A 27,850-nucleotide genomic window follows, 5' to 3' on the forward strand; every position below is an offset into this window, starting at 1 on the left:
TTGAGCATCTGTTTGCGTTCCCGTCTCACGTCTCCAAAAGCCACCGCATTCGTTGTGTTTGGTCTTGGTCTTCTGAGGTGCAGCTCATTTATTAGAGGAGAACAAACACCACAGTGGAGAATCCCAACAGTGCAGCAAACTCCACTTCTCTCAGTGATATCTGTGCAGGAGGAGCTGAGGAGTGTATTCTCTTCTATACATCATTGACTGCACTCGCTGCTTTATTCATGAATGCTTTATGCAGTATTACAGTATGCACACAAATCTTTGGATGGAAACACAGCTATTGATCATTGTGAAGCTGTCAGTGTGTGATACAGTGCTCAGCGTCTGTGTTTTCGCAGTGATCCCGTACCACTTCACCGTGTCCACAGGAGACGATCGGGACGGCAGCACCACCAGCAGGGTTTACGTCATTATTATGGGACCCAATGATCTGGAAACCGAGCGGCTCTGGCTGGATCTGCCTGAAGGGAAGAAATACTTCGCTGCTGGAGGAATGGAGCACTTCATGTGTTTCGGACTTGACGTGGGCGAGATCAAGAGAGTCGAGGTAAAACTATTTAACAGAACTAATTCCTGTTTATGTATTTTAATGCAATTTGTTTGGTAACTCTTTACAATAAGGTTGTGCACTGCGATAAAGTGTTTTTTGTCTTGTTTCTAGTCCAAATATCTACAAATTCTTAAATCAAGAAGCATTTTCTAAACAAGCAAAAAATTGTAATGTTTTAAGAAATAATATGAGTTTTTTTCCAACCCAGGCTCATTCTGAAAACGTTCCTCCACAGATGTTTCTGGAGACTGCGAAATACGTCCCGGCGGCACGTTTTTCTGCAGTTTTTGTTTTCGTGAGTCCACCAGAGGTCGCTGTGTACACTTTTTGAGATCTCAAATTTCCCTCGCGAGTGCCATTCACGCCTGCTGTTCTCGCGTAAACCCACCAGAGGCCGCTGTCGACTCACTTTTTGACAGACTTTCTGACTGACTGAGCGAACGATCGGCTGACCCACCCTCCCCCTTCCCTAAACCCAACCAATTTTATCGATTGACCAGCCCACCCGCTTCCCTAAACCCAACCAACACGTTTCAAAAGCAATCCAAAAAAATTAAAGCCCTCATCTGATTTTTTTTTTTACCACGTTTTCAGATTTTACCACATCCTCACCCTGCTCTTCACCTGTTTGTTTTATATTTTGGACTCTGTTTTTGTCTTACCTGCTTTCTGGAACCGCTTTTCACCGGACTCGAACCCCTGTGTTCGTGGTCAACTCCTCTCTGCATGTCAAATCCCCCGACGTACGTGACACGCTAATGGGACAAACTTGTTGCTGTCCCATTAGCGTTTGAATTTGCTGTCCATTTGGAGGTAAGCGGTCAGCTGTTAAGCGCGAAAAGGAACGGCGTCACACCGCCCCGTAGTATTTGTTTAAAAAGAATGAAAGGCAGCCATACGTCTCTCCAGCTACGTAATTCGCTGTCTCCAGAAACGTCCACAGGGCTACGTTTTCACAATGAACCTGTGTTGTTGTATTTTTCTTAAAACAAGCTAAATAATCTGCCAATGTGGTAAGAAACATTACTGGTATAGTAATGTTAAGGATTTAGCCAAAGTAATGTTGTATAACTCTTGATTTTTACCCGTGATCTTACTTTCTCTTTCCCTGATCATCTTATATTTTTCTTACCAGGATACCCAGAAGTCTCCTAAGTCACTCAGGACATATATTATGGCTTCCCCTTACTGTAATACACCTAAAAACTCGTACATATACAAACTCATCATGGCAGGGAAGCATTTTCTCTTAATTGATTATCTCCTCAATGGCAGGGAAAGAGTTATTGCGTTCTTGCTAAATTATACTATTTTGTTTCTCATTTCAGGCCCACTTATAATAAGTGGTCTTAACTAATATGTGCTTGCATCAAAAAATAAATTCAATGTACTTAGTTCATAATGAATTGGAGAACACTTGAGGTAGGATATTGGTCAGGTTAGGGACAGGTGTTTTGGTATGGGTAGGTTAAAGTTAGGGTGTATGGGGTGGCCAGCAATGTAATTATAAATGTAATTACAGATGTAATTACATGCAGGTATTTAATCAGTCATTAAAACCAGTAGCCGCTCATTAAAGCAATTAGTCAACTATAAAAACTCGTCAATGGTAGGGAATGGTTTTCTCTTAATTGACGAGTTATCTCTTCAATAGCAGGAAAAGAATTAAAGGGCCCTATCATACACCTGGCGCAATAAGGTGCAAGACAAGTATGGTGCGATTTGTTGCTAGTTTTAGACCCGCGCAACAGTAATTTTCATATTTTGCATTCATGTTTAACATTGTTTTAATAGCAATTCAATTTGTGCCACTCTGTGGACTCATGTGTGTGCCTCTATAAAGGAGGTGTGTTAAGGCGCAGTGTTGCTATTTGAGGAACTGAAAGACTGTGCCATTGACCAACTAAAAGCTGCTCTAAAGTCCAGCAGAGCACGTTAGTTATGCACCTATGCAGGTCTAAACGCTTACACACTGCTGAATACACACAGGAAGAACAGCAACACACACATATCTTTATAGATCAAAACAATTAAAGGATTAAAATGATCCAGAAATGATGATTTTCTACATCAATATAAACACCATGCCTTCTTGACCTCGGGGGGCTTTATTAGTTTATTCATGATAATCTGCATCTGTATAATGTGATTACTATCAGAAGTATTATTGATTATCTGCAGATTTATATTTGATTTAATAAAAACTAGTTTAGATTTGTAATGGATGTGTTCAGTGGGGTGAGTTTCCACCGTTTCCTTACTCCACCAAAGTAAAGGAGTAAAGAGTAAAAGTAAAGTAAAGAGGCTGAATGGAGGAGGCTGGTTCTTTATCCTCGCGCTGCAGATGCTCTGTTTAACTGTTTTCTCGCTAGTGAAGCGTTCAGTTCTTCCACTTATGCCATGTAAATAGCAAATGCACCATGGAGTGACACAACTGACTCTTAAAAGGAATGAGAGACGAGACTCTGATTGTTTTAATACACGTTATTTTCAAAACACAGCCAGAACTCATAAAGAGAATAAGCTCAACCCTGTTAGACCATGCGCCAGGGCGCAGAGCAGATTTTACCATCCTTAAAATAGCAAAAGTGGATTTAGACACACTCTTAATGCTTTTGCACCATGAGCTTTAGACTTTGCACTTAGATCTCTAAAATAGAGCCCAAAGAGTTCTTGTCGAATTAAAGTATTTTGTTTCTCATTTCAGTCCAACTTTATTTACTTATTTTTTTATTTTCATCCAGATATCTAAAAAATTTTAAATCAAGAAGCATTTTCTAGACAAGCAAAAAATCCTGTCTGGTTTTATGAATTAACATGACAAAATTTAGTCAGTTTTTCCTTAAAAACAATCAAAGCAATATAATTGTATGTCAAAATGAAAAGCTAGATTTTTTTGCTTACCTCTTTGGCATCTCCAGCAGCAAAAACATCCACATCAAAAGCTACTAGTAACCTCACGATTCAGGAAACATGTGGACAAACAAATCGCTTATACACTGACATGTCAGACAACCATGCTATGGACCTGAGTAGGGCAGTATTGTGTTCAATGGAGGAAAAACGTTCTTGTTTTTTACCAAGACATTTAAAGAGAACTTATTTTAGAGTACACTGTTAAAAGCGATTAGTTACTTTACTTTTAAAATTGAGTAACCTGAGTAAATTTAATTCAAGTAAAAAGTCAGTAAACCCATTGACTTCACTTTTATAATTATGCACATACAGTAGTTTGTTTATGTAATAATTATAAGGCAGGAAGTTTACTCTTCTTTCTTTTTAAAGTAAATTTAACTAATCACTTTTTACAGTGCAGCACCACAACACAGTGAAACTGTAATATTTATATTCAAGGTTACCATAACGTCTAAATCTTACCGAAAGTGACACCCTCATTTCTGTTTCATTTCTCTCCAACAATGCGATCTCAGCTGGGACATAACGGAGCGACCCCAGAGAGCTGCTGGTTGGTGGATGAGCTCTCTGTGGGCGTTCCCACTAAAGGCATTCAGTACAACTTTCTGTGCAAATGCTGGCTGGCCAAAGACAGAGGAGACGGGCTGACGGCGAGGGTCTTCAACATACTGGACGCCACCACCATCAGCATCATCCGAAAGGTCCGACAGCAGCCTCTCCGTTGATTTGTGAAGGATATAGTCCTCTGATGGTATCACATTATCTTGTTGCAATCAATTGCAGAGGTTTTTATCAAGATATGCAGTTGAAGTCAGAGTTATTAGCCCCCCTGTATATTTTCTCCCCAATATCTGTTTAAAAAAGAATCATTTCTAATCATAATAGTTTTGATAGCTCATTTCTAATCAATGATTTGTTTTCTCTTTGCCCTGATGACAGCACATAATATTAGACTAGATATTCTTCAAGACACTAGTATTCAGCTTAAAGTGACATTTAAAGGCTTCACTAGGGTAATTAGGGTAAAGTTAGGGTAATTAGGCAAGTCATTGTATAACTAATATTGCTGAAGGGGGCTAATAATATTGACCTTAAAATGGCTTTAAAACAATTAAAAACTGCTTTTATTCTAGCCGAAATAAAACAAATAAGACTTTCTCCAGAAGAACAAATATTAGAGGAAATACTGTGAGAAACTTCTGAATCTGTTCAACATCATTTTGGATGGGGGCAGGGGAGAATCATTTTGATGCAACTGTGCGTCTGTCTGATTTCCGGCTCTTCTTCAGGTGGTTTACGAGGTGACGGTGATCACAGGAGACACACAGAGCGCAGGAACAGACACTAATATATTCATTACTGTGTTCGGGGCCAATGGGAGCACAGAGGAGATTCTACTTGAAAAACAAGAGGACAGGTACACATCCTCTGCTTACTTTTATTTCTCATCAAGCATGGTTGAGAAACTCACTTCCACAAGTCATCCACGTCATAGTTAGAGCTGTGCAATGCGACGATATACATCATTTGTATCCTATATTCATTCATTTTCTTTTTGGTTTAGTCACTTTATTAATCTGGGATCTCCACAGCGGAATGAACCGCTAACTTATCCAGCATATGTTTTACGCAGCGGATGCCCTTCCAGCTGCAGCCCATCACTGGGAAACATCCATACACACTCATCCATACACATGCACTACGGACAATTTAGCCCACCCAGTTCACCTACAGCGCATGTCTTTGGACTTGTGGGGGAAACCGGAGCCGGGGAGAACATGCAAACGCCACACAGAAAGCCGAGGCTCGAACCAGTGACCTTCTTGCTGTGAGGCGAACTTGCTACCCACTGCGCCACCATACAGCCTTGTATCATATATATTATATACTCTATATACCCCCCAGTGGCAACCTCTGTTTAATAAAGGGACTGAGCTGAAAAGAAAATGAATGAACGAATATACCCCACAGTGCTATGAATAATTCAGGCTTAGAGAGAAAGAGAGAGATAAATAAATATATATATATTAATTTATATATAGTGCATGTATTTGGACTGTGGGGGAAACCGGAGCACCCAGAGGAAACCCACGCTAACATGGGGAGAACATGCAAACTCAACACACAACGCCAATTGACTCAGCCGGGACTCGAACCAGCGACCTTCTTGGTTTGAGGCCATAGTGCTGACCACTATGACCGTAAAAATAAAAAAGGATGTTTTACATGATATACTTATATATATTCAGATAAGTTTGGTCTGGATTTTGATAGTGTCAGTGTGATAATCCTAAATTGGAATAAAATGTATAATTATAATATTAATAATACAATTTAGTTTAACATGGTTTACTGATAATACTGCTTATTAAAGTATTAAAAGTGCATTCGGATAAATTCAGTTTTAATAGCATCAGTGCATTAAATTGATTAAACACCATATACAAATTCTTATAGGTTTGAAAGAGGTCAGGAAGACACCTTTAGCCTGGAAGTGGATGACATTGCACCCCTGAAAAAGCTTCGCGTCCGCATCGACGGCACGGAAGTCGTCCTGATGGTTCCTTGACAAGGTCAGTCTGTCACTGTGTGAATCTTTTTAACCAGATCATCAGGTTAATTACAATGGGCTCCATCCATGAGGACTTTTAATTTGGAATAAGGCATGCTATTATATTTCAATATTTGATGTAAACTGAAATGTGAAGAGAGGGTGGGGCATATATTAGCTCCCTCCCTCTTTTATAAACTGAGTCAATCTGACAGGGAAGTGATTGGCACAAAAGAATCACTCAGTCAAATGAACAAGGAAACGAACATCACAAAAGAATCGCTGAGTCGAAATTGACATGGAAGCACAAACAATGCTGATTTTAGTTTACGGGCCCTTTAAGTCTGTTTAACCTGACTGTATATTAATTAAATGACATTACCGATGCTGTAATAAAGGAACCTTGAGGAATAAAAACAGTCCATCAACCTGTCACAAGATGTTAATGCATTTAGCTCTTTAACACACTGTAAACACTGTGTTTCTGTCACATGACCCAGATGATCCTGAGAACCTGAGCACGGACGAGCTGTACGTCTTCACATACGAGCAGTGGCTCTCCCAAAACTAAAGGGCCCAAGAGGACGAAGGTGTGTGAGCTTCCAGCAGTGGTGGACGATGAGGAGATGGTGGAGAAAACCACATACGTCATCCAGGTCAAACCAGTGACGTCACCGGTGGGTCACCTACAGGTTATCTTTAAAATGTGCTTACCGATTACATGCTAGTGTTGAAGCAGTTGGCAAAAAAGAATCGCTGAGTCAAAATGGACATTAATGAACGGCACAAAAGAATCACTGGGTCAGAAACAACAGAACCAAACAGCTGGCACAAAATAAAATGGCACAAAATTTAAAGGGAAGCAAATGGCACAAAAGAATCACTCAATCAAAACTGACAGGAATGCGATTGGGTAAATAGAGTCGCTGAGTCAAAATTGACAGGAAAGCAAATGGCACAAAAGAATCACTGAGTCAAAATTGATAAGGAAACGATTGACACGAAATAAATGCTGGGTCAAAATTGACAGGAAAGCGATTTGCAGTAAAGAATCGCTAAGTCAAATATGATTGCATCAAAAGAATGCTTTGTCAAAATTGACAGAGAAGCAATTGACACAAAATAATCGCTGAGTCAAGACTGACAGGGAACTAAATGACTGAATAGAATTGAATAGAATTGAGTCAACATTGACAGGAATGTTTATCAGCACAATAAAATCACTGAGTTAGATGACAGGGAAACGATTCACACAAAAGAACCACTGAGTCAAAATTTTCAGGGAAGTTATCGGAAGAAAAGAATCGCTTAGTCAAAATGGGCAAATTATTGGCACAAAAGAATCACTGAGTCAAAATATGATCAGACCAAAAATTGCTCAGCCAAATGGACGGAATTGATCAGCATAAAAGAATCGCTCAGACAAAATTGACTGGGAATCAATTGACACAAAATAATCGCAGAGTTAAAATTGACAGGAAATTGATTGGCACAAAAAGCATCGCTGAGTCAAAATTGACAGAGAATCATTGATTCATTCATTTTCTTTTCAGCTTAGTCCCTTTATTAATCTGGTATCGCCACAGCGGAATGAACCGTCAACTTATCCAGCATATGTTTTACGCAGCGGATGCCCTTCCAGCTGCAACCCATCTCTGGGAAATGACAAAGAATCGATTGGCACAAAATTGACAGGGAATTGATTGGCAGAAAAAGAATCACTGAGTCAAAATTGACAAAGAATCGATTGGCACAAAAAGAATCACTGAATCAAAATGGACAGGGAAGTGATCAGCACAAAAGAATTGCTGAGTCCAAAATTGACAGGGAAACAATTTACAGAAAAGAATCACTGAGTCAAAATTGACAGGGAACCAAATGGTACAAATGAATCACTGAGTCAAAATTGAAAGGGAAACAATTTGCAGAAAAGAATCACTGAGTCAAAATTGACAGGGAACCAAATGGTACAAATGAATCACGGAGTCAAAATTGACAGAGAATCGATTGGTACAAAAAGAATCGCTGAGTCAAAATTGATAGGAATCAGTTGACACAAAAGAATCGCTGTGTCAAAATTGACAGAGAATCGATTTGCAGAAAAGAATCACTGAATCAAATTGAGTAAAAACTCAGTGAAAAGTGAATGAAAGGTTCAATAGAAACACAAAGTCAAATTTAATTGATCGGCACAATAGGGTTGATGAGTCAAAATTGACAGGGAAACAATTGACACAAACATCTTCATTTTCGTGGACCTGGAACCTTGTTTGACACTAAAACAGCACATCTGGTCTGTTAATATTACCCTTATATTAACCTAAATATTGCAGCTGCTCAGGTATGTTCATGTGTGGATTTGCAGGCGGTGGTACAGACGCCAATGTGTTTCTGATCGTGTTTGGAGAAAACGGTGACACGGGAACGCTGGCCCTGCGGGAGTGCAGCAACAGGAACAAGTTTGAGCGCAAGCAGACGGATATTTTCCGGTTCATTGACATTCTCAGTCTGGGAGAACTCTCCAAAGTTCGAGTGTGGCACGACAAACAAAGGTAGGAAATCTCATGATCTCACTAGCAATTCTGACTTTTTTTTTACAGCTCATAAGTGGAAGTTTATCTTTGGCTTCATCACATACAGCTGAAGGCAGAATTATTCACCCTCCTGTGATTTTCTTCTTCCTAGATTTCCCAAATGATGTTTCTCAGATTCAGAAATTTCTCACAGTATTTCCTCTAATATTGTTCTTCTGGAGAAAGTCTATTTGTTTTATTTCAGCTAGAATAAAAGCAGTTTTTAATTGTTTTAAACACCATTTTAAGGTCAATATTATTAGCTCCTTCAGCAATATTAGTTTTGGATTGTCTCCAGAACAAACCACTGTTATACAATGACTTGCCTAATTACCCTAACTTTACCCTAATTAACCTAGTTAAGCCTTTAAATGTCACTTTAAGCTGAATACTAGTGTCTTGAAGAATATCTAGTCTAATATTACAACAGATCTTTTTTTTATCGCAGTTTATTTGCAAATTCTGCTTTGTGTACATGATTATATGCGCTACTATAGATGCATGTTAATACGCGCCTGTCAGTCAATTGGGTGGGTGGGGAAATTCACACTCCTACATCACGTGGGCCTCAAATCACTGGCATTTGGATCCTACTTTAACATCAGGAAATAAGAAAAGAGATTTGTTGCATTTCATTTGTTGTTGTTAATAAGTACAATGGACATGCTATATCAGGGGTCACCAATCTCGGTCCTGGAGGGCCGGTGTCCCTCCAGGGTTTAGCTCAACTTGCCTCAACACACCTGCCTGGATGTTTCTAGTATACCTAGGTAGACCTTGATAGCTTGTTCAGGTTTGTTTGATTAAGGGTTGGAGCCAAAATCTGCAGGACACCGGCCCTCAGGAACAAGTTTGGTGATCACTGCGCTATACCTACAAACAGTTCAGTTTAACCAGCTTCATTCATTAATTTATTGACCTTCAGCTTAGTCCCTTTATTAATCAAGGGTCCAGAGTGAACCACCAACTATTCCAGCATAAGTTTTATGCAGCAGATGCCCTTCCAGCTGCAACCCAGTACTGGGAAACACCCTAAACACTCATTACACACACACACTCATACACTACAGCCAATTTAGTTAATCAATTTTTCCTATAGCGCATGTGTTTAGACTGTGGGGGAAACCGAAGCACCCGGAGGAAACCCACGCCAACACGGGAGAAGAAACATGCAAACTCCACACAGAAACACCAACTGACCAAGCTGGGACTCGAACCAGTGACGTTCTTGCTGTGAGGCGACAGTGCTAACCACTGAGTCACCGTGTCGCCAGCTTGCAAAATATAGTTTATTTATTAAATGCAATATCTGAAAAGGTTTCTTTCATCAGGTCCGGCTCCTGGATGGCATCTGGACTCTATAGATGTGAAAGATGAACTTCTGGATCAAACTTTCCGCTTCCCGTGTGACCGCTGGCTGGCCAAAGATGAAGACGACGGTCAGATGATGAGGGAACTGGCCTGTGCCAATAATGATATCCTGGATCTCAGTGACAAGACCAGTAAGAAACGAGACATTTCTGCATACTCTCACTCTGCATCTGGCTTTTAGCACTCTTATTTCATGCAGTATCAGAGTTAGTCCGAATGCTGGAAAAATACTTTGATTTTGGATAACTGCTTAATGTAATTGTGTTGCTTTCATTTTAATTTATCTTACTAAATATGTAATGATAATTGACTATAAATGTATATATATTTTTAATTTTATAATTCTTTTTTATTTTTGCATAATTAAGCAAATTTAAGCATATTAATCTTTTATCTTCCTAATAGTCAATAAAAACAGACTATTAAAAGTATATATGTATTTTAATCTACACACTAAGTAATAGGAGATTACAATGAACTCTGCATTCAAATAAATAAATCAAATTTGAGATGAAAGATGATGCATTTCAGATGTGATGAAATGACATTTAAAGAGTGAGAGTAATTCAACTTGATTTTCCTTGGACTACTATACTACAGGGTCATAGCCAGCAAGTTTGGGCCTGGCTATGCATCTATCCCTAGGGTAGGGGGCTATGGGGGGGTTTGGGTTGCGACCTAAGAACCTGAGATCAAGGGGGTGGGGTTTGGGTGTTGTGTGGTCAGTGAAAGGGAAGAGCGGGGTGGGGGGTTGGTTGGAGGGGTTGTAGTGTGGGCCTCTCCGCTTGCCGTCGCAGGGCCATTGCGAGGCCCTATGCACTCTGTCCCCCCACTCTGTGTGTATATAAATACAGTTGTAAGTCAGAATTATTCGTCCCCCTGTTTATATTTTTTCCCAATTTCTGTTTAACGGAGAGCAGATTTCTCCAACACATTTCTAATCATAACAGTTTTAATAACTCATCTCTAATAACTGATTTATTTTCTCTTTGTCATGATGACAGTAAATAATATTAGACTAGATATTCTTCAAGACACTTCTATACAAAAATAGAGACATTTAAAGGCTTAACTGGGTTAATTAGGTTAACTAGGCAGGTTAGGCAAGTTATTGTATAGCGATGGTTTGTTCTGGAGACTATCGAAACAATATATATAAAGGGGCTAATAATATTGACCTTAAATTTTTTTTTTTATTAAAAACCGCCGAAATATTCTAGCCGAATAAAACCAATAAGACCTTTCTCCAGAAGAAAAAAATCATCAGACATACTGTGAACATTTCCTTGCTCTGTTCAACACCACTTGGGAAAAATTTAAAACAGAATAAAAATTCAAAGGTGGGCTAAAAATTCTTACTTCAACTGTATGTGTGTATATATATATATATATATATATATATATATATATATATATATATATATATATATATATATATATATATAATCAATCAAGCCCGAAATTATTTATATCTCAGGCAATTTTGGACCTACAGTTACTTTATTCAACTACAGGTTTTCTGCAGGTTTCATAAAGGCAAATTTAAGACTTTTAAAGACCTTTTTAAAATCAATATTAATGAAATTTCAGACTATATGGGGCTAAATACTGTAAGATTTTTTTTCTAATAGAAGAGTAAAAGATTTTTAATATCCTCATCAGAAACTGTAATTTTTGTTATGTCTTAGCCAAATATAAAATAATGTGTCAAAACAGGTAACACTGGTTAATAGATGCACTTTTTGTTAACATAACATTAAAAAAAAGCTAAATACATGCACAACTGTGTCCAGGTCAGTGTCATCACCATAAATAAATGGAGATATTGAAACAAGAGTTAAATTCAAACTCTTTGTTAAAGCTTCTATTGAGATGGGTTGCTGGTGATTGGATGGTTTTCAGCCTAAATAAGTAGCTTTTCATGAACATAGGAAAATTAAGACCTAAATTACGGGGAGACAGAACAAAACGGGAGATGGGTCTGAATACAGGAGACTTCCGGGAAAAACGGGAGTGTTGGCAGGTATGCAATATTGACGGTAACCCCTCGGACACTCTGCAACCAGCAAGTTTGCTTAGAGCGGAAATCACCCAGGCTTCTCCCAAAAGTTAAGACGATAAACAAGAGGCATCACTGTGGGAAAAAAAATTCTCAGCTTTATTTACATTTGATCAAACAACTGTATGACTGTATATATATATTTAAAAATCTGATATAATGTGATGTGTTATGTCCAGTAGATGTATGTCATTGTAAAGTGCTGAGAATGCACATGAAACATTTGGGAAAAAATTGAGACAATTAACTTTGGTGAACTGTAGCATCAATTAGTTCAGTGAGAGGAAAAAGGCATTATTATTTAATTTTACTCCACACTCATTTTATTTCCAATAATTATGTCCATTTGAGTGGTCTCTGTAATATCTTTTCAGAATATGAAATTGAGGTGACAACAGCCATCTCTGAAGATGCGGAGACAAAGGAGAACGCCTGGATCCTGCTGGAGGGAAGAAAAGGACGCTCAAAAGAGTTCATGATGGAAAACCCAAAGAAGAAGAAGTTTTTACGGTACTTCAAGTCAAATTGAGCTTCATTGTGATTTCACTACATGTATAGACATAGACTGGAATAAAAAGTTGTCTCTCGCAGGACCACAGTGCTAAATAAATAAACATAATCATAAATATGAACACTAGACATAAGAGCTATTTTAAACCTACATAACTAACACACTGGAGCGCTAATCTAACTATACACACTATACATATACTATAAATAGTTAATACACATAGCCTAAGACAGACTACACAAGCACTTTTACATCAGACAGAACAATATTGTGCAAAAGAAGTATTTAAAGTTGAAGAAAACAAGTAGTGCAACATGATTGTGTGGTTATTCACCAGTAAACATTGTTTTTCTTACTTGGATGGAGTTTAAGTAAAGTGTCTGGTGCAATATGGAGAGAAGAGTGTCTTACAGGTGGTTTGTCAAGCCCACTCACCTGTGTGAGGCACACTCAGAAATACACAATGTTTTTATAGAGATATGGGAGTGATTGTAGAAAATGTAAATGTGCAAACTGCTGCTGGAAAGTGTCAGAGTGTCACTTTTATTATATAACAAAAAAGATATATGACAAAAACTGACAATAGTAAAAACATTGACCGCATAACAAAATAAAGTGTCAATAAAAGACTTTAATCATATATTATTACTATTATTGGAGAAGTAACTGTTCTGAATATCAAAACTGTACCTGGATATTTGTTTTTATTAACACATGTATAAACATTAAAGGGACAGTTCACCCAAAAATAAAGTAAATCCTCATTATTTACTCACACTCAAATGCTGATTTTATGACTCCATTAACTCCTTTTTCCAAACCTGTTGAGTTGCTATTATTTATTTTCTTTCTTTATTTTTAATCATTTATGTTTATTTACTTCTGTTGAACACAAAGCAAGATATTCTGAAGAATGTTGGATAATTCTGAAAAACTTCTGTAGGAGGAACAAAAAATACAATGGAAGTCAATGGCTTTTTCCCAGCATTCATCAGTATATACTTTCTGTTCAACAGACGTAAATAAAAATAAATTAACTCTTGTAAACCCTTGATCAACAGTAAAAATGACCAATGTTACCTCTTCACAAGAGTGAAACCAGCAAACAATCAAGAATGCATGATATATGCTGTCATGGCTTTGCAATGTGATTATAATGGAAGTCAATGGTGCAAAAACAGCACCAATATAACCAAAGGGAGTCAATTTGAACAATACACAAGGGTTAATAATTTTAAAAATCTGAATACAAAATAAATGCAACTCTAAGAGGTTTGGAAACAAGTGAGTAAATGATGACTTGATTTTTGTGTAAACAGTCCCTTCAATAAAAATAAATGTGAAGAAAAATATATTTTGCATTGAAAAATAAAATGCAACTCATAAGCATATTATGAAGATTAATAAAGCATCCTAACGTGACTCTGTTTCAGCGGTGCCACGGATTCCTTTCAGTTTTCCTCTAAAAATGTGGGCGGAGATCGTCGGCATTTGTCTGGGCCACATATCCAAAGAGAAGAAGGTGAAGAATGAGTATTTCTGGCACGTGCAGGAGGTGGTGGTCACTGAGACAGAGCTGGGAAACAAGTGAGCTCACATCTTTACCACTCTTTACTTCCCAAACGTGCAAAAGTATTTACCCCCTTTAGATTTTAACTATGATTTCAGAATTTGCTCTCCATCTCAAATACAAAACTGTACAATACAATATTTATTACTGAATAAAAAGGCCAAAGTTAACCGAAGTGCTGTAGATAATAGTAAAAGATAAGAGTAACACAAGATAAAAAGGTAGAAAGATATGATAGAACCAATAATACATGAATATTAATAAAAAAGCGAGAGAAAAGCAGACTTTAAGAAAGAAATATAGAGGGATAGTCTAATAAAATACTGCCAGATCGAGGGCTAATAGATACCGATATTTCTTACGACATAAGATTTCTTCAGATAAGTACTGTTTTTGTTAGCTATTCTTTAATTTGATAATAAATTATCTATTATTGTAATGATTTATGTATTTAATGATCATATTTAAACAGGTAATAGATATTTTTGTTTCTGATCTAATTAAACAGAATTCGGGATGTAACACAAATGCTGAAATTAAAATGAAAATACATTGAATTTATCGCACCTCTCTGCTATAGGAATATTGCATACACTATTATCAGGGATAACAATAATATATACTGCAAAAGTGCTTTTCTTTCTTAGGTTTTGTCTTGTTTCTAGTCCAAATATCTAAACAAATAAATCAAGAAGCATTTTCTAGACAAGCTAAAAATATTGTTTTATTTTTGCACATATTAAGTCAAAATAAAGTGTTTTTAATACCTTAAAACAAGGAAATAATCTGCCAGTGAGTTAAGTAGTTTATTTTGCTTGTATTACAGGTGCAGTAAGTTTGACACTCCTGGTTCAAAACACATGCAAGCGCAGGTTGCCAGATTGACGATTAAAGAACATCAACTGGCTGACTTTCAAGCCTAAAGGCTGATTTAAGGCTGATTTTAAATTCAATTCAGTTCAATTCAATTCATGATGTAATGATTCAATTGTGTTCTAAATAAAAGTAACAGCACGCGATGAAGGAGTAATTTGTATACTATAAGGAGTTTTTGTTTTACCAACACATGAAATTTATATTTTAGAATTCTATTTCTCACAGCTGAACAGCAGAAAACTGACAATGATCAGCTCAGGTGCACCTCGTGTGCTTTATTTAGTGTTAAATGCTAATAATTTGAGTCTGAATGCCACTTGACATGATATTTATTGTCATATACTGAAAGCAGCAGCAGATAGTTCAGCTCAGATCTGGACAATAAAATAACCATCAGAAACTGAACTTCAGAACTGAGACTCAGGGCAAACCAGCACATATCAGTGATTCAGCAATCTACATTTAATCATGTTAAAGAGCTTTAATATATATTAAATAAATTATAAACCTTACCATTTCACCGGAGTGCAGTGAGTGCACTATTCTATGCTTCTGAATGGCTGTATTTACATTTCTGTTGTGTTTCGTCTGGTGCAAGCAGCCCAATTGCTTATCACTGAAAAATCTCAGCATGTTTGGACACGGGGTTACAATCTAACCTGCTCACCTAATGTTAACACTCGTAATATTTATATTATTTGCTAATTAATAACCTCATGTGGAACTCTGAATCTGCGTCATTCAGAGTCTGCTACAGTCCACCAGAGGTCATTTCGGTGGTGGGACACACACTCTGAGAGCTGTTGATCCTGACTGACTGAATGAAATACGCTGTTTTCCACCAAGGCAACCCGGGGTGCTGAAATATAATTGGTTAAGCTGGCATTGGGCGGGTTAAAGTGACCAAAACAAAGACAGATGTTCTGTCAAGTAATGTACATGTTCATAGCAGAATATCTGACTTCAGCATTGTTTTTCAGATAAACAATAATGTTCACTGAGCATGTTTCTAAATATCTGCAAACATATGACGGTGTTTTTAATGCTTTAGAAGAGTCAAAAACTGACATACAGCACCTTTAATGTGTTGTGTTGTGAGGATTTTCAACACATCTGCTGTCAAACCAATGAAGATCTTTCCTTTATTTGCTGTTGTTTTTTAATTGCATGTGTTTTCTTAAATTGCAGCGTGTTAAGCTCTCTCGGCCACCACTTTTTAGATATTAGATTTTAGATATTTAATAGATATTAGATACAAAATGTTTTTTTCCCGTCTGGTGCAAACAGCCAAATTGCCAAATTGCTATATCTCGTCATGTAGTGTGTTGTTAGGACACGTGGTTATAATGTAACCTGCTCACCTAATGTTTACGTTCATAATATTTAATCACTTCTAATTAATAACCTCATGTGGAACTCTAAATCTGCATCTCATTTTGGAGTCTGCTACTGTCCACCAGAGGTCTCATTTCACTTGGTGGACACATACTCTGAGAGCTGTCGATCCTGACTGACTGAATGAAATGCGCTGTTTTCCACCAATGCAACCTGGGGTGCTGAAGTATAACTGGCTCTAAACGGGCATTGGGGCAGGTTAAAATGACCAAAACAAAGACAGAATTCCGTCAAGTATCGCACATGTTCAGAATATCCAACACAATCTCACGGCAATTCGTAACCATTGATTTAGTGGTTAATTCGTATGAATTCGTACGATCTAATTTGTACATTTTCAGACGATTTGCTCATCCCCCAATGACAGTTGGGTTTAGGGGTGGGGTTAGGTGCCACGCCTCCTTTTTAAAATCGTACAAATTCGTACTACTGACTTGTACGGAATTAGCCACTAAACTGACAAAACGTAAAATACTTACGTTTTCTCGTGAGATCAGGCTGGATAATCTGACTTCAGCATGTTTTTCAGAATGTTCATTGAGCATGTTTCTTAATTATCTGCAACATATTATAGTATTTTTACTATAAGAGTCAAAGACTGACATACAGCACCTTTATTGCATATGTGAGGGTTTTCAACACATCCGCTGTCAAACGATAAAGATCTTTCCTTTATTTGCTGTTGTTTTTAAAATTGCATGTGTGTTAAGCTCTCTCAGCCACTGTAGGTTTTAGATACAAAAACAACACATTTTTGCAGTGTATAATGCACGCCTATTAGTTTCAGATCATTTTCTCCGTTCCTCCTCACAGATTCTACTTCACATGTGACTCCCGAATCCCTCTGTCTGCCAAAAAGACAGTTCATGACATTCGAGTGCACCAAACCGTGGAGAGCTTCGCCAGCAAAGTCCGCAGTTTGGTTCCTGTGAAGTATGAAGTAATAATAATAACCGGAGACGTGCAGGACGCCGGCACAAACGCCAACGTCTTCATCACGCTGTACGGCGTCAATGGGGACTCTGGGAAACGAGCGCTGAAGCAGAAATTCAGAAATCTGTTTGAGCGAGGCCGGACGGACCGGTTTCCTGCTGGAGATGCTGGATTTGGTGAACTTTTGAGGGTCAGAATGGAGCATGATAACACAACCATGTCGCCCGGATGGTTTCTGGAGTGTGTGGAGGTCACAAACACTGCCAACTGGGTGACCACCATCTTTGTCTGCGGGAAGTGGCTGGACAAAAACAGAGCCGACGGACACAACTTATCGAGTGCTTCTATCCTAAATATTAAGGTTTTTTTGAATTTAGCATTTATTATTCAGTAACGTGACCTGTGCAGAGACCTAGCAGGCAAAAAAAATGAGTTGTAATGGCCACTACACTGGGATAACAACAGAAACGCAGGTCATATTTCTAAGGCTTTGTCTGAAATCGAATGCTCTCCGACTATATAGTACGTCTGCGTGACCACTATCTTTTTCTGTGGGAAGTAGCTGGACAAAACAGAGCTGAAAGACAAACTTATCTTAACTATTACGGGCTTGAAGCAATTATTCAATTTTCAACTTTATTCAATTGATAGTTTTTAGTCGTGTGACTTGTGTGGAAACCTGGCAGGCAACAATGAGCCGTAATGGCTGCTTCACTGCGATTGCCATCAAACACCGGACAAACGGGTCTATTTCCAAGGCTTTGAAATCACATACTTCCCTACTATATAGTACGTCTGGGTGAGCATTATCTTGCTTGTGGGAAGTAGCTGGACAAAAACTTATCAAATGCGCTATCCTAAATATTAAAGTGTTTTATAATGTGCATTTTTTTATTCAATTGATAGTTTTCAGCCATGCGACCTGTTGCGAAGACCTGGCGGGGAAAGAACTATGAGCTAAAATGGCTGCTAGACTGGGATTGCAGAACAAACTGGACATATATCCAAGGCTGCAAATGAAATTGAATACTTCCCTACTATATATTATGTCTGCTTGACGACCATCTTTACGTGCGGGAAGTTGTTGGACAAAATCAGAGCCAACAGACAAAAACAATGAGCCGTAATGGCCGCTACACTAAGATCGCCATAGAAAATGCAGCACAAAACGTTCATATTCAAGGCTGCATCTGAAATTCTGTACTTCCTTACTGTATGATACATCTGGGTGACCATTATCTACACTGTGGGAAATGGCTGGACAGAAACATCTGATGCACAAAAAAACTATGAGCCGTAATGGCTTCTACGCTAGCATAGACATAAAAACGTAGGGCATATTTTCAAGGGTGCGTCTGAAATCGCATACTTCCCTACTATATAGTACATCTTGGTGACCACCATATCCACTGTGGAAATGACTGGACAAAAACAGAACTGATGGACAAACTTATCGAGTGCTCTATCCTAAAGTGTTTTAAAATGTGCCTTTTTTTATTGGATGTTTGACAAGCATGAAGAGAGGGTGAGGCATAATGGAGCCCCTCCCCTTTTTTAAAAACAGCCAATAGTGTTTTGATTTATGCCAGCTCTGCCAGTGGGAGTGTTTGAGCTCAAGTGAAAAGCAAATGAGACGAAGAGGGCGGGGCATGTCAGACACTAGAGAGCATTTGATTGGTCAGGAGATTTGATGAGAAACTGAAGTATGAGGTGACGGCAAACAAATGGATCTATTTTAGTGTACGTGACAAACTACAAGCTTTGGATGTTTTTAATCAGGTTTATATGTGCTAAATGCAAATGTTCACTGTTTTGTAGACACTAGATTATAGATTTTCTTAAAACTGACGTACTAACATCTATTCAATTCAGTTAATCTTTATTTCTCTAGTGCTTTTACAATGTAAATGGTGTGGCAGCAGCTGAACACAGAAGTTCTAGTAAACCGAGCAAGCCAGTGGAAACAGTGGAGGAACAAACTTTATCAATTGACCAAAGTGAAGGAGAGAAACCAAGCTCAGTTGGGCACGACCATTTCTCCTCTGGCCAAACCTCTTGTGCAGAGCTGCAGTCTAGGCGCTGGAGAAGCTGCAGGTGTGAGTAGGTCACTGGCCCACATGCTCTGTGTTCCACCATGACCACTACAGTAGCTGCCCAGGATACGGCCTGATCTAGGATTAGAGCAGATGCTGTTTAAATTCTAATGTCTTTTGGGAAGTGTTCCCGGCTCCGGTTTCCCTAAATAAAGCAGACTAACAATCCTTTAGAGGATTTGGATTTCTACAGCATTTGTGTTTTGTGTATGCTAATGCAAAGAGATGTGTCCTTAGCAACCCAGGCTCATTCTGAAAACGCACCTCTACAGACGTTTCTGGAGACTGCGAAATACGTCCTGGCAGCACAATTTTCTGCAGTTTTTGTTTTCGCGAGTCCACCAGAGGTCGCTGTGTACGCCTATTGAGATCTCAAATTTGCCTCGCGAGTGCCATTCGCGCCTGCTGTTCTCGCGTAAACCCACCAGAGGCCGCTGTCGACTCACTTTTCGCTAGACTTTCTGACTGACTGAGTGAGCGATCAGCTGACCCACCCTCTGCCTTTCCTAAACCCAACCAATTTTATCGAGTGACCCACCCACCCGCTTCCCTAAACCCAACCAACACGTTCAAAAGCAATCCAAAATAATAAAAGCCCTCGTCTGATTTATTTTTACCACGTTTTCAGATTTTACCACATTCTCACCCTGCTCTTCACCTGTTTGTTTTATATTTTGGATTCTGTTTTTGTCTTTCCTGCTTTCTGGAACCGATCTTCAGCAGACTCGAACTTCATATTCGTGGTCAACTCCTCTCTGCGTCGCAAGTCCGCCGACATATATGGCACCCTAACAGGACAAACTGGTTGGAGCTGAAATGCTGCCCATACGGAGGTAAGCGGTCAGCTGGTAAGCACAAAAAGGAATGGCATCACACTGCCCTGTAGTGTTTGTTAAAATAAATGAAAGCCATACGTCCCTCAGGCTGCGTAATTCGCTGTCTCCAGAAACGTCTGTAGGGCTATGTTTTCATGATGAGCCTGTGTTGGTGTTTAAGCTAGTTTTAAACAGACAGAGTGTGTCTGCTTCCCGAACTGTGCTAGGAAGGCTGTTCCAGAGGTGCCAGATATGAGAAAGATCTACCACCTACAGTTGATATTCTGGCAATAATCAATTATCCAGGATTAATTGAGCGTAGTGGACGTGAGGGGCTTTAATACACCAGGAGCTCCCTCAAATACTGGGGAAGTAAGCCATTCATGGCTTTGTAGGTAGTCAATAGAGTCGATCTAAATCTAAAAATAAGTGTATTTTAATTTTACAAGATCTTAAACACTTTTGGGAGACACCAGTTTGTACTTTTTTACACAAATTCTAATAAATGATCTTTGTACTGAGGACTGCTGTTGTTAGTCATTTGGTTCAGATTTAAAGGGACAGTTCACCCAAAATGAAAATTCTGTCATTATTTACTCACTCTTGTAACCTGTTTGAGTTTCTTTCTTCTGTTAAACCACAAAGTAAGATAGACCTAAAGAAAGTAGTTCCTCATACAAAAGGATTTTGAGACTCTCCGTGTTTGATTTTCATTTTATATACAGGATTATGCCGTCAAACTGTTTGCAGTGTGATATGGCTGTATATCAGCACTGCTGAAACACTAATACACTCAGCCTGCGGCCTCAAGCCATCACACACCTCCCACCAGTGCTGATATACAGCCATATCGCACTGCTACAAGTGTGATATTGCTCATATATCTGTCTATGAATGAGTGTGTATGGGTGTTTCCCAGTTACTGGGTTGCAGCTGGAAGGGCATCCACTGTGTTTAAACGTGCTGGATAAGTTGGCAGTTCATTCCACTGTGGTGACCCCTGATAAAATAAAGCGACTAAGCTGAGGTAAATGAATGAATCAATGATTTATCATTTAATTGAATCAATGACAATGAATTTGACATATTGCACAGTCATTTTGCAAATTACATTTCAGTTTCACTGTCTCCCTCACAGCAAGAAGGTCGCTGGTTCGAGCCTCGGCTGGGTCAGTGGCATTTCTGTGTGAAGTTTGCATGTTCTCCCCGTGTTGGCGTGGGTTTCCTCCAGGTGCTCGGTTCAAGTCCAAAGACACGCGTTATAGGGAATTAGGTAAGCTAAATTGTCTGTAGTGTATGTGTGTGGGTGTTTCCCAGTGATGGGTTGCGGCTGGAAGGCATCCGCTGTGTAAAAACATATGCTGGATAAGTTGGCGGTTCATTCAGTGGCGACTTTAATAAAGGGACTAAGCTGAAAAGAAAATGAATGAATGGATATATCCTTAAGTATGGAAGATTTTTTCGCTGTGTTTGATTTGCATCCGACTGAATGTTTTGATGTGTAACTTATTTTTTGTAGAATTTCTTTGACATTTCAAATAACGTAAAACTAACTTTAAAGAATGCAGTCCCGTGGACGTTTCTGGAGACCGCGAAATACGTAGCCGGGGGTACGTACGGCTGCATTTCATTTTTTTAAGCGAACGCTGCGGGGCGGTGTGACGCGTTCCTTTCGGCGCTTGCCAGCCGGCCGCTCGCCTCCGTGTGGAGGGCTTTCCCGCTGCAACCAGTTTGTCCGGTTAGCTCTTCGTGTACTCTGGCGGACTCGAGACGCAGAGAGGGGCTGACCATGACGACGACCGGGTTCGAGTCCGGGTAAGAGCGGGTTCCAGAAATCAGGTAAGAAAACAAAAACAAAATCCAAAAAATGAAGCGAACAAGTTCATCACAGGGTGAGAATGTGGTCAAAATATGAAAACGTGGTAAAAATCAGACGAGGGCTTTTCTTTTTCTGGACAGCTTTTGTGAATCGTCGTGGTTGGGTTTAGGACGGAGGAGGGTGGGTCAGCCGATTGGCCGGTCGCACGGTCAATCATTCTGTCATCCAGGCAGACGGTCGTTCAAACAGCGGCCTCTAGCGGGTTTACGCGAGAACGGCGCGGGGAAAAGCGGCGCACAGCGGCCTCTCGCGGACTCGCGAAAACAAAAACTGCAAAATACGTACCTCCCGGCATGTATTTCGCGGTCTCTCCAGAAACGTCCACGGGACTACGTTCTCAGAATGAGCCTGGGTTGTCCAGTTTACCACACTAAGAATAAAAGGTTTTCTTGAGCACAATGCGTGATTACAAGAGGACAAACCAACATTTGAGGCATTTTCACATTTTATTTGAAAAAACACATACAAAAGGGTCATATACAAGACAAGAAATTAAAAAAGAAAGAAAATTTTGGGTTTAAGCTATGCAACTTTTTGCCATCATCATTAGTAATAAATACAGTACAAATCCACCAAAGTGAATCTAAGATTTCTTCTTTTTTTTTTAAACGCAATATACACTTATCTAGTTATCATACATTATAATCACCAAGCTATTGCTTAAATATTGTCAATACATATTTTTCTACTTGAGCTATAAAATATTCATGTCAGAAACATTGCGCAGGTAGTAACAGCACACAGCAGTGTCTTATACAAAGAGCCACTTCCCTTTCACTGGCAGGTTATTCAACTATTTTTTTTCTTCTTTTTTTAATTTTGTTTTATGTCAGCAGCAGAAAAACATCAGAAATATTTATGGTAAAATATTTTAACATATGTATCCATTCTCATACGCATATTAAAACCTGAGAAAGACATGCATTACAGAGCTTGTGCTTTAGGATTTCTACGGTTCAGTCTGTTAGCGAAACATGATTCTTCTATTGCTTATGTCCAAAATCTGCTGGAGAGATGGATCAAATCAAGGACTTTAAGGCTACACAGGCTAGAAACACAAATCATAAAGATAAAGCCATCGTTTCTTTTTTCCTATATCGGCGTGTATGTTCATAACAGGCATATATAAAACAATGAGCATTTCCAGATTGATTCGTATGGCAGATAAAAGCAATTATTCACTGGAAGGAATAACAGTTATCCTGCCGTATCGGTGTTTAAAATCCCACAGAAATTAACGTATCGGTTGATTATGATTATGATTCTTATTAATAAGGGGATCGAAAGCTAAATAACCTGAAATTTGACAAACGTACGGCAGCTACACTAGAATGTACCACAACACAACCTGCAATAACGCATTCAGACATTTAAAGCCCCTCGTTTTACCAAGTACCGATACGAAACGAAAGAACGCAATGTGCTACTAATAGAGTGGGGATTAACGAAATTAAAATAAGCATCACTTCAATACAGCGTACAATGGCCGGCCGTAATCAAAGTTAAAGCCAGATGGGCACAAGACAAGCAGCTATAATCAATCACAGTAAGCGCTGAACTCACTCCTCACTACTTGAAAACACTGAGAAAACAGATTCACGGATCGCAGACGCTGTTCGCCGGATGCCAGTGAGGAGGGCAGCAAAGCCGAGAGTGCAAAAAAACAGGATGAGACATGCAAAGAACGAAACAATTCCAGTCCACTTGAACAGTTTGAGCGCACAGCTGAACGACTCTGTTGAGAATTGCATTAATGGAATGTAACCAAAAACTACAGCACCACATACTAGCACGTTTCAGCACGCCCTCATGGGCTTTTTTCTTTTATTTAAGCTTGTTTTGACACTTACGCCCCTTTTACGTACAACCGCATGCAAAGCACTCCCATTAAAGTATAGCACATGAGGTATTTATACACACGTTATTATTATTATGCTGACGTAAATAAATAAACCGACTTGGTTACATTGCGATACTAGTTCGGAACTTAAAAACGCACCCATAGTAGGTAAAGTTAGTCATAAATTATGATTGTTAAATACTTAAGGCATTTCGACGCACGATATCATGTGTAAACTATAAACCGCAGACAGACGATGAGAAAAGATTCGTGACCGAAAAAACAAACAAACGCGCTTCCAACTTCCTGGCTTCCGCTCCAAGCAGCTGAACGCTTGAATTGTGTGAAGTTGCGAAAGCAAAACAATTAGATTCATCGATATTTCATTAAACATCTGAAATGCTACCGAAACAGTCACGTACATTAAAAGTGGTCAGTGGAGCTATCGTTACGCAAAACCAACAAACAAAATAATTAAATGTGCGTTCCCCTTGTACATTTTTTTTTTCCTCTCTCTTTTGGATGAAGTGCACAATACGCAAGGAAACTGAGTGCAAAAGCAGGGAAAGAGAAGAAAATCGGACACGACCTCATCAGAAAGTGAGTGCATTTACGAAAATAACCACCTAGCTACATTAAGACAACAATAAATATCTCATTTACGTTTTTTTTTTTCCCAGCTACTTATGTCGAGAAGCCGGAGGTACCAGCCCCGCGCACAGGTTGGCAACCGTAGGAAAAAAAAGAGGAAATAAACCAGGATCGATCGTGAAGAACAGCTTAGAAAGTTATGTTTGGTTTACTATAAAACAAATGGCTTTACTCCCTTGTCATGTCCTCTAGAAATGGCAGCAAACAGGTTTCATGCACATTATGACTCTATTGTACGACCAAGCGAGACCACGAGGTCACGGAAGCGAATGGAAACACGGAGTTATGCCGATACTATTCGACGTGTGCTTGTGCTACAGGCATTAAGGTACATGTTTCACTCGTGGGTGACGCATCGAGAACACAGTGTATATCGCGTAAGAAAACGTCCTCATGCACGTCGACCTCTCGGCAGATTTACCCCCAGCCTTTCAACATGCATTTGATGGATTCGTTCCAAGCGTTGGACAAAATGCGGACCTCACAGTTCATATCAAGCCTGTCCTCACGGTTACATACGGACGTCAAGCATCACCTCCAAAAATTACAGACACGACGACGACGACAGCTTGTTATGTTTTTTTTTTTTTTAAACACAGGGTCATTATTCTACTCTCGTTCGCTAGCAACTTCACAAATTCGACTGTTGATTTGCAAAGTAAATGCCTCTCTTACTAGTTGTTTCTAGTCCAAATATATAAAATTGTTAAATCAATTAATTTCCTGCATAGATTAAAACATGTTGTTTTAGAAATAATGATTGAAAATGGGGGTTTCCTTTAAAACAAGACCATATACTAGTAGGGTAAGTGAATAAAAGAATGTTTTCAATGTGGAATATGTTTATTTTACTCATAACACTGGCAGAAAAAACTATTAATTTTGAGGGTGATGGACAGGAGGATCCAGCCGATGGTTGAACCTAGGATTCAGGAGGAACAATGTGGTTTTTATCCACACCGTGGTACACTGGACCAGCGCTATACCCTCACCAGGGTGCTCGAGGGTTCATAGGAGTATGCCCAACTATCCACGTGTGTTTCGTGGACTTGGAGAAGGCATTCGACAGTGTCCCTCATGGCATTCTTTGGAGGGTGCTCGGGGAGTATGGAGTCAGAGGCGCTCTGTTAAGGGCTGTCTCGTCCCTGTATGAACAGAGTAGTCTGGTTCACATTGCCGGCAGTAAGTCAGACTTGTTTCCAGTGGATGTTGGGCTCCGGTAGGGCTGCCCCTTGTCACCAATTCTGTTCATAACTTTTACAGAATTTCAGAGCACAACCTTGGGCTGGAGGGGGTCCGGTTTTGGGGACCACAGGATTTCATTCTGTTATTCGCAGACGATGTTGTTCTGTTGGCTTCATCAAACATGGACCTTCAGCATGCACTGGGGCGCTTTGCTGCCAATTGTGACGTGGCTGGGATGAGAATCAGCACCCTCCAAGTCAAAGGCCATGGTGCTCCACCGGAAAAGGTGTTTGTCATCTCCAGGTTGGAATGTTCAAGTATCTTAAGGGTTTGTTCACGAATGAGGAAGGATGGAGTGTGAGATTGGCAGGCGGATTGGGTTGCAGCGGCAGCAGTAATGCGGTTGTGGTAAATAAGGAGCTGAGCCGAAAGGCAAAGCTCTCGATTTACCGGTCAATCTTCATTCCTACTCTCACCTATGGTCATGAGCTTTGGGTCATGACCGAAAGGACAAGATCTCGGATACAAGCGTCTGAAATGAGTTTCCTTCACAGGGTGGCAGGGCCAATAGATAGACAGGGTGAGGAGCTCTGTCACCCGGAAGGAGCTCGGAGTAGAGTCGCTGCTCCTCCACATCCTGAGAAGTCAGCTGAGGTGGCTCGGGCATCTGTTTCGGATGCCTTCTGGATGCCTACCTAGGGATGTGTTCCAGGCATGTCCCACTGGGAGGAGAGCTCAGGGAAGACCCAGAACACACTGGAGAACTATGCCTCTCGACTGGCCTGGGAACGCCTCGGGATCCCCCCGGAGGAGCTGGAGGAAGTGTCTGGGCAGAGGGAAGTCTGGGGTTCTCTCTCAAGACTGCTGCCCCCACGACCCGCCCCCAGATAAGCAGTTGAAAATGAATGAATGAATTAATTTTGAGGTATTATTTCTGAAAATAACACAGTATATTTGAGTTGATCTTAGACATAAAACTGGACTGAAGCATTTACTAGATGACTAGATGGATTACTAGATTGCTTTGACACATCTACATTGCTCAAAAAGTGCTACAGAAATAAAAACTAATTGAATTTGACCAGAAAATGCTAACTGATTTAAGAATCTTTAGATATTTGGACTAGAAGCAAGACAAGAACTCCTAAATGAGCATTATTTTGCAGTGCACAGCCAACACGTGTAATATGTCGAACATTCAGAGAACGTTTTGTCGAGATACACGTTCAGAGACCGTCCTCAGTGCTTCTCGTCTTCGCTGTTCTACATCGTCTGTTGGCCTCAGAAGGCAAAGGTCAGAGGTGAGAGGTGATGGAGATGACACACATTTGGCAAGGCGCCCTCAAGATGGGGCGAAGAAAGACGACTTCAGCTAGTGCTACACCAGACATCAAGCTATCGGGCGACAGCTGCGTCTCAATGTCTACCCTGCAGATGGGACACTTCTTATTGGTCGCCAGCCATTGGTCAACGCAAGCCTGATGGAAGAGGTGCATGCAGGTAATCTCCTGTGAACAGAGAAACGAAACAGTTGTTGAGTTCTGGCTTTATTTAGGAAACAAAAGAGTGCACCAGAGAGGGGGTCAATCGAACCAATAAACCAAATGTGGAAGCAACCTTGTGTGCTGTTGGGTCGTTTTAACCACTCTGGGGTTTTGAGGCTTAATTTGACCATACTTTTCTCTGTGTTTCAGCAAATTGAATGATTTTTTGGTGACAAATCTTTTTTTGACATATTTTGGGGAAAAGCTTTGAACATTTTTCAAAAACTCATCAATACTCTAGACAGATTGACTCCTCTTTGGTGATGTTGGGCTGTTGTTTTGCCCCATTGACTTCTATTATAACCACATTAGTGACTGCAAATGATCCCTCTGACAGCATATAATCTGCATCCTTGATTGTTGCTGGTTTTCCCTGTTGGGAAGAAGGACAGTTTTTTCATTTTATTGTTGGTGCTGTTTTACTCTAAAGCTGCTGCATTAAACTGTAAATACAGCACCTTTAAGGTCTGTTGACCCCTGTGGAGAACCAGGCAATGTGGGAAGCACCCTTAAAGTCTGGCGCGGACCCTTG

The 27,850-nt window shown here is 39.6% G+C and overlaps 1 pseudogene; it reads left to right on the forward strand.

Annotated features, from left to right (window-relative positions):
- Positions 1–350: 350 nt before the first annotated feature.
- LOC130233275 (lipoxygenase homology domain-containing protein 1-like) lies at positions 351–27,150 on the forward strand (annotated as a pseudogene).
- Positions 27,151–27,850: the final 700 nt, after the last annotated feature.

The sequence above is a fragment of the Danio aesculapii genome, chromosome 8 (assembly GCF_903798145.1).
Source record: "Danio aesculapii chromosome 8, fDanAes4.1, whole genome shotgun sequence".
In the NCBI taxonomy this organism is placed as follows: Eukaryota; Metazoa; Chordata; class Actinopteri; order Cypriniformes; family Danionidae; genus Danio; species Danio aesculapii.